The following is an 8894-nucleotide window of genomic DNA, read 5'->3' on the forward strand; positions in this document are numbered from 1 at the left end:
CTCACACCATAGTTGAGGCATAAGGTACCTTGCTCATGTAGGTATTTTTTTTTGATCCGTCTTTGGTGACCGATCATTGGTTAGTCTAAAATGACCTCCAAAGGGTGTTGGCCTAGTACCTGGTGATTTTTATACTCAAGATTTGTTTTGCAGCTCCCAAATCCTTCATTGCAAAATGCTCGAACAACTGCTTCTTCATATTGTTAATCTTAATACTGGACCCTGCAATGAGTATATTATCTACATTCAACAATAGGATAATACAAGAGTTCTCAAGACTTTTTAACATAATGACACTGATCTGCGTTGCACTTCATGAACCCACTACTACACGTGCAGCTATCAAACTTCTTGTATCACACATATAAGCTTATTCTCAGTTTGCATACTAGACTTTTCTTTCCCTACATTGCAAATTACTATGGCTGAGACATGTAAATATCTTCCTCTAACTCATCATAAAGGAATGTCGTCTTCACATCTAACTACTCAAGATGTAGGTTCTTTGTCGCCACAATTCCCAGTATCACTCTGATTGTTATCTTTACAATTGGAGAGAATATGTCTGTGTAATCAACACATTCCTTCTGCTGGAAATCCTTCACAACTAATATGGCCTTGTAGCGCTTGCTACCATTATGCTCACCCTTTATCCTGTATACCAATTTGTTATGTAAAGCCTTATTCCCTGTTGGTAGTTTGGCCAACTCCCATGTCTGGTTAGTCATCAATGAGGTCAATCTCATCCTTCATGGCTAACTCTCACTTGGTTAAATTTTCAACTTGCAAGGCTTCATCATAAGTTTCTCACTGATCACCGCCAGGACCTGGATCCTCTCCAATTGAGTTCAACTGGAGAGGGGCCAGTTAGTTATTTAGGAGGGTATTTTGGTAATTTTACATTGTATGAAATTACCAAAATACCCTGACTTATAACTAATTGGCTCCTCTCCAATTGAAACTCAACTGGAGAGGATCCTATTGCTCACCGCCATTAGTCTATAGAATATAGAACATGGAGGGTGAAAAATGCTACGGAGGTATAATGTTTATTAAAGACTTTCGGACAACAATTGTTGGTGTTCCTTATTCAACCTGTGGATCTGCATTTTCCTCAACTTGATCCCTATTCTGCATTGTACCTTCAGAAAGCTCATCTAAGTTGGCAAACTCAGATTTCTTAAGTTCCAGCTCTATAACATCAGATTATGCACTTGACCTTTCCTTGTACACATTATGCTCATTAAAAATAACATTTCTACTTCTAATGATTTTTCGGTTTTGATCATCCTAAAACCTACAACCGAAGGCCTCATCTTCGTAGCCAATAAAGAAATATTTTATGGACTTAGCATCTAATTTGCTACGAGCATCGGAATCAATGTGAACATAAGATGCGCAATCAAAAACTCTCAAATAAAAAAGGTTTACATTCTTTCCACTTCTGACCTTTTTAGGTAATCTGTGGTTTAAGGGAACCGATGGTCTCCGGTTTATCAAGTAAGTTGCGATGCTTATTGCATCAGCCCATAAAGTTTTTGGCAACTAAGTGTGCAATTTCATACTTTTAGCCTGCTCATTGAGGATCTTGTTCATGCTCTCAGCTACACCATTCTGTTGTGGTGTCCCAGGAATAGTCTTCTCCATTCTAATCCCATGTGCAACATAAAATTCTTTAAACTCTCCATCTGAGTATTCTCCTCCGTTATCTGACCTCAAACACTTTAGCTTTAAGCCTGTTCCAGTCTCAAGACTCTCAACCATGTCCTTCCATTTTAAGTCTCAAATACTTAAGATTTACTTTTCAAAAAATAAACCCATACCTTTCTGCTTGAGTTATCAATATTGCGAACCTCCAAGGGACACAATTGGGGAGGGTCCCCACAAGTCTATGTATCAGCTCCAACTTTCCAGACTTCGATGTTCTGCCGATTATCACGAAACTGACATTTTTCTGCGTCCCAAGGATGCAACCTTCACGCATATCAGGTTCAACTGATTTTAGTTATGATAGTTTTCCTTTGGACAGAAGCACTTTCATCCCATTCTCGCACATATGCCCAGGCCTTAGGTCCCACAAGTTAGAGTCAACACTCTTGTCTGCAACTGCAACTGTATCACTTATATTCGTAGTCATATAGAGTGTCATTGTGTCAGTCTTATGTCCACTAGCCACAACTTTTGCTCTCCTGCAGACTTTCCACTTACCACCGTGGAATTTCATGGTGCCCTTCATCATCAAGTTGTCCCACGAAAATCAGGTTTTTATCAACTTCAGAACCTGTTGGACTTTTGCAACTTTCATAACGAATCACTGGGTACTCTGATGCGAACATCTCTCGTGGTTACAATATCCAACGTTGTTTCGTCAGCCAAATATACCTTCCTGAAATCTCTAGCAACATAATTCTTAAAGATCAATCATGCAAGATTTAACCAAATACCACATTCCTAACCATAAACATAGACTTAGAGCATTCTCAAGGGCTTATGCATATTTTTATGCAAAATAGTTGACTAAAACCCACTTTATCTAGTTTAGCTAATGAATTTTAAAAGACATCGTATATTCAATTATCTATTCTTTCTCTATGTGATTTAGATATTCTTTCTTTATTATATTTTAGTCTAAATTTCTTTAGTTCAAAGACTTCATTTTTAGACTCCATAGAAAAATTAGAATTCTTTTCTTCAAATTTCAATTATACTACTACCATCAACCAATCAAACTCTACGGCAAACAAAATAAAAATCAAACTATAACCATTACAATTTTTCTTTTGCCAATCATAATCCCTGCTCCAATCAAACCTGTCACTCCCAACATAACCATCCACCCTCGGTTCTTTAGTTTTGATCATTCAGTCACCACAAGAATCACCATATCAAAATTACACGATTTAATCCACCAAAATGAAACATTGCATATTTGGATAACACAACCTCCCAAACTTATCCTCTTCATCAACATTTTGAACCCAACAATCCATAATCAATCCTTCTTACTTCTTCCAACAAAAACCCGGAACTCATAATCCAAAAAATTAAATCCCAACATAATCATCTTCCAATTACCAATTTACAAATCTTATTCAACAAACACAACAATTGATCAACTACCCAAAAATCACACAAAACTACACCCATTCGAACCTTCCCCAAAAATGTCTGAAGATAAAAACTCAGAATCAGTTTATTGTACAGTGGTGTGGATATATAGTTGTTGTCCCAATCATTGTATATTATTATCAAAATTCAAAATGATCATATTTTTAAGCTTGTTGCACAAGCAGTTATGTTAATTGACTCCCACTAAATGCAATGTGTTTGCAATAATGGAAGCTTATGCTTTGCTTTTTTTTTTTTAAAAAAAAAAAAGAAAAAACCCTATTTTAAAGATTAAATTGTGCTTCTAAAAATTGCATTCATAAATCGTACGGCTTGAAATCAAACTTAAATGGACCCTTAGAATGAGCACCATCATCTTATGGGCACAAGGACCGATCTAGATTTGGTAGGAAGAAAAAAAAAAAAAAAACACGGTAAAAAGGAAAATCAAAACATCAAAATACAAACTCAAGTCTTAATTGAACTAAAGCAACAAGAGAGAGGAATTCAAATCGCAAATGAAATGTCCTGTCCCATGATTAGAACAAGAGAGAGACTATAAAGTTCTAACCTTATGTACAGGAAAGCAACATTGATGATTTTCAACTAAATTAAGCTCTGCTGTGCTTTTTTTTTTTTTTTTGAACCATTGTGCCGTCTTCATTACTGAGAAAACACCCCAAAAGGGGAATACAAACAGTAAGCCAAATACAGAGAACAAGGCACCAATACATAAGCTGCAAACGCCCGTAGGCGAGGAACAACAAAGCCCGAAGGCCATCGTAGTGATTAGAGAAAAAGATTCTCTACCCACAAAGCTAGGAAACTAGCTTAAAGCAGCTACCATTACGGTAGACTGTGAATCAAGAGAAGAATATACAAACAACACAACACAAACAAGCAGAAGCTCAAAAAACAGGCTCCGGGAAAAGCCGCCGGAACCGGCGCGTGTAAAGCACGCGCATTATCCGGGAGCCCCCACAATGACAATCGACCTTCCAGATCCCAGATCAACACCTTCAGAAGTCGGAAAAGCTAGCTGTGGCTCGCATGCGTGAGAGAAGGAAGAAAAGCCCTTGGCGCGTGCAAGTCACGTACCGAACAGGAATGCACCGCACGAACTTCTCAGGCATTCATCGAGACCGGAGAAAGCCGACGACCGCAACATGAGGGTTCTTGTTAAAGGAAAACCAGCCGAGTTTACAAGATCTAGCTTTGAACAACATCTCCACTAGAAAATCCTCCAACACCCGCTTTTCACCACAAGCCAGTAACTGAAATCTTCCGCTTGCCCAAGAAAAAACAGAACAAACAAAGCTACCACCGGTACAAAATACCGGGAGGACCAAAACTCCAACAGCCCTAAAGGCTTGGAGAAGACAACCACCACTGGAACCTTTCCAGGGGGAACAAAACCTTAGCACACAAGGCCAAGGGGACAAAAACAAAGAAAACAACACCCGGAGGGGAAGGCGTGAGGCCTACCCCCCCGGCAAAACGAAAACTCACACTTTCCCTCTCTCTATTTGGTAATCCCTGCCCCAATGTTTGTTGCTTGAGTCATGGTGGCAGCTTCCCTTTCACTCTCCTTAGTTGCATCGTAAGAAGCATGTAGCGCCACAAACATATAGTAGAAGAGCAAAAAGACTGTCCATAAAGCGAATCTCACAAATGACGCCCCGTCAATCGAACCCATGATGAAGACGTTGATTGCAACGCAAGCTGATGGAAACCAAGAAAGCAATGGTACTCCCCACATCTTGGGCTTCCTTGCTTGCTTTACATTCAATTGTAGCCCCAATGTGGATAAAAACCACTATCACCGTCGCTACGTACCAAAACCAACCATTCAGGCTGGCTCCCCAAAATACAGCCGAACCGATTGAGGATCCAATAATCAACACCAAGAAGACGAGAAGCTTGTTTTGGTCAGCATTCAACGTCTCGCTGGTGGCATAGTATAGTCTCACGAGCAGAGCAACTGCCACAAGAGAGAAGATGAACAGTGTTGAGACGTAAAGAAGGTTTGACAACATATCAAGGCTTGTAAAGAATGCAACAATGGAGTTGGTAACAGTCATAACAGTTGTGGCATTCATTAGTGTTCCGATTTTCTCATTGATGACTGCAAGAAAGGGTGGCGCCATGGGGGTGCGCGCAATATGAGTGAAATATCGTGCTTGAGCTATGACGTTAGCTAGCAAAACCGTTGTCATGCCTTTCAATGCTCCAAAGGCGACAATGTACCTGGCCCAATTCATCCCCACGACTTGGAATGCAACGGTGAATGGCGCATCAGCATCAACTTGGGCGAATGACTGCATCAAGCACAATGTTGCGGCTAGAAGGCAATAGGCCGATCAGGATGTCTGTGCCGGGTTCTTGGTCTCTTCTCCTAAGGTCGCCACGTCGTTGAATCCGATGTAGGTGAAGAAGAGGACGGCGAAAGCTTTCAGAATATCATGAATGCCAAAGGCATAAAGTTTTCAAAATTGACAGGTTAGCCTTAGAAAGGCCTGCGGCTAGGATGAATATCAAGATCATCATATGGATGTGGTTGCAATGGAATTAAATCTCGAGGACCCCTTCATGCTCAGCTAGGCTCGCACCAAAAGCGATTGCAATCGAGACAACAATGGCAATTGGGTCCAAATGGTTGTAGCCTTCGGCAAGAGTTAAGACATTTATGCGAAAATCATTGGGTTTGTGGTTGCACAATGTAGCAAAATATGAAGTCCAGGATCGTGCCACACTGGCACCTCTGACTATATACTCGAAAAGAATGTTTCCGGCGGCAATGTAAGACATGAAGTTGCTGAGCTCCATTCTAAGATAGGCGAACGACGGCCACCGGGAGTTCGACTGTGAACTTGGTGTAGCACAGCACAGAGAGCAATGCCGATATGCCGGATATGAGGTACGAAAGCACCACCACAGGGCCGGCGTCGTTCCTCACAGCCTCGCGGGTGAGGACAAAGATTCTGGCACCCATGACGACTTTGACCCCGAACCAAATGAGGTCCCACCAATTCAGGGTTTTCTTCATCTCATGCTGGCTACAGGCACACATTTTTTGTAGTTCCAGTCAGTTGAGGGAGCGCGTGAGGAGGCGATCTTTCAGCTTGGTTTTCATGTTCCCCAATGCCTTGACATAGTTCCCCTAGCTTTGGAACGACTCCTCTGACAGGAAATCTTGTTTGCTCAATCCTTTCAAAGAAAGTTATTTTGGAAATCAATAGGCAGTTTAATTGGTTTTTGTGGAATGGGAAGGATAGTGACTCGGCAAAGGCTAAAGTTGCTTGGAATGATGTTTGTTTTCCAAAAAAATAAGGTGGTCTTAGGTTGAAAAACTTGGAAGTCTGGAATAAGTCTTCTATTTTGAGGCACATCTGGAATTTATTTGCTTGTGCTGGTTTTTTGTGGGTTGCTTGGACTAAAACTTACCTGCCGAAAGGAAGGAGTTTTTGGAGTGTGAGCATTCCTCAGGACTATTTTTGGTGTTGGAGAAGGCTTCTTCAGCTGCGGGGTCTTGCTAGGAGTTTTATTAAGTTTGAAGTTAGGGATGGTAGCAATATCCATATGTGGCAAGATCATTGGCACCCTTTAGGTGTGTTGTTTGAGAGGTATGGTTTTTGAATCATCTATGATGCTAATAGTCGTCTAAATTCCAAACTTTCTACAATTTTGTGTAATGGTAGCTGTAAGCTTGAAAGGTCGTAGGAGTTGGTTGATATCCAATGTTGTCTGCCCAAAGTTCATCTTGGCTCTAGTGAAAAACTAGTTTGAACTATTGGCCGGAAGGGTTCATATGTGAGTTCAGACACTTGGGACTTCTTGAGGGATAAGAAGCCTAATGTTGATTGGTGGCATTTAAACTGGTATCCTAATGCCATTTCGAAGCATGCCTTTGTTCGTTGGATGGCTGTGCAGAACAGGTTAACTACTGGTGATCGGCCTCTGGTGTGGGGTTTTAGACGTGACACACTGTGTGGTTTCTATAGGCATGGTGTTGAATGTTGGGATCATCTCTTTTTTTAGAGTAGTTTTAGTTCTCGTATTTGGCACTCATGTATGCAAAGGTGTCTTGGTTTGGCCTGTTCTCATGTTTGGCAGGATGTGCTGTCTGAGGGTTGCAATAATTGGAAAAGAAAACCTTATTGGGAGTTCTTTGTAGGCTCGTTTTCGGTTTTGTTGTGTATAATATTTGGCGAGATAGAAATGAAGTCCGGTTTCTTGGTTATCCCAAATCTGATGAGGAAATTCTCAAATTGATTTTTTGGAGAGTTAGAACTCGAATCTCTGGTAAATGAAAGTTCAAGAAGACAAGGGAAAATGTTAGAATTTGCCAGCTCTGAAATTTAGCTGATTCTGTTTTGGACTAAGCCCAGTTTGGGTATGTTGGTTTGTTGTTTCGGTTTATAGCAGACTCTGTTTTTTGCATCTGTTTTTGTCTTGTTTTTTAGTAGTTTTGCTGCTGGCTGTTTTGGTTGTAATGTCGGTACTTTGTATGTGTGGTGATTTTTGTTGTTAGTAATATTGCTTACTTATTCATCGAAAAAAAAAAAAAAAAAAAAATCTTGTTTGCTCAATGTCCAGCCTCTTTTCCTGACCCCATTGCCATCTCCACCTTCAGAGCCCGTCACCATTGTTGCCCTGAAAGAGAAATACCCAGTTGCATATGAATGTGCTAAGACTCCCATGAAAAAAAGAAAAGAAAGAAAAAACCAAAAACCAAAAAAAGAAAAAAGAAAAAAGAAAAAAGAAAAAAGAAAAAAGAAAAAAGAAAAAAGAGAAAGAAAAGAAGAAGAAGAAAACGTGCATTTATTAAAAAAGTTGAAAGGGGTGAAGAAGATTTTGGCTGATTAAACGTGAATTTTTTTGGGTTTTTTTTTTTTTTAATTACTATTCGTTTATGATTGAGTAAATGGTTAGCTTTATCTTTTTATTTATTATTTAATTCTTATTTTGACGAGATTTATTTCTCTTTTGCTTTTGGATTTTCCTTTGAGGAATCCGGAATTCCAAAAGTCATTGACCCTAGTTAAATTCGAAAAGATAGAAGCTATAAATCATTTTGAAATAAATAAACAAATCAAGTCAAGGAAAGTAGTGAGACTTTTTTATTATTATTATTTTATTACTAAGATAGAAAGGAGTGAGACTTTTTTTTTTTTTTGAAGTTAAAGATCCCTTTCAATAGATTGAAACGAGATCAAATCGGTCTAATGTCTAGGATTATAAAGAATCTCTAATAAATTAAGTCAGAGACACAGGGTTAGAGTATCCTCCACTCAGGTAAGGTCAGACTTAGACCACCATAACAGACCACATCTGCTACAAAATAACCTAGACAATAGAAGATGCCTCTACGTATACATAAGCCTCTACAAGATCAAGGAGAGGTCACACATTCTGTGCTATACACTAGCTTTTACAGATCAGGTTTAATCTAAAAATACAAAGCAACTGCCTTATAATACAACTAACACAATAGGGAACAAACAACAAATCTAGAACAAAACTGGCCACCCCATCAAACTGACCAGAAGAAACTAGAACCAATACTCGGCAAACACACCCCCACGAGCACGCTCGAAAGAAACCCCTGTACACAAAGAAATGCCCCTCTTGCAGGGGAACGGTTCCCCACAGAAGATAACCGTCACCCGAGCCAATGGTCCAAACCTGCAAGATCATCGAAAAAACAAACAGGGGCACCAACAGACAAAACTGCCAGAGTGGAAAAAACGTCAGGTCCGGCACCGGTGTCCACCAATCAAACCAGA

At 39.9% G+C, this 8894-nt stretch overlaps 1 pseudogene; it reads right to left on the reverse strand.

The window, feature by feature from the left end:
- Window positions 1-4630: 4630 nt before the first annotated feature.
- LOC133869116 (cationic amino acid transporter 1-like) lies at window positions 4631-7754 on the reverse strand (annotated as a pseudogene).
- Between the last annotated feature and the right edge of the window lie 1140 nt (window positions 7755-8894).

Source organism: Alnus glutinosa, chromosome 5 (assembly GCF_958979055.1).
Source record: "Alnus glutinosa chromosome 5, dhAlnGlut1.1, whole genome shotgun sequence".
In the NCBI taxonomy this organism is placed as follows: domain Eukaryota; kingdom Viridiplantae; phylum Streptophyta; class Magnoliopsida; order Fagales; family Betulaceae; genus Alnus; species Alnus glutinosa.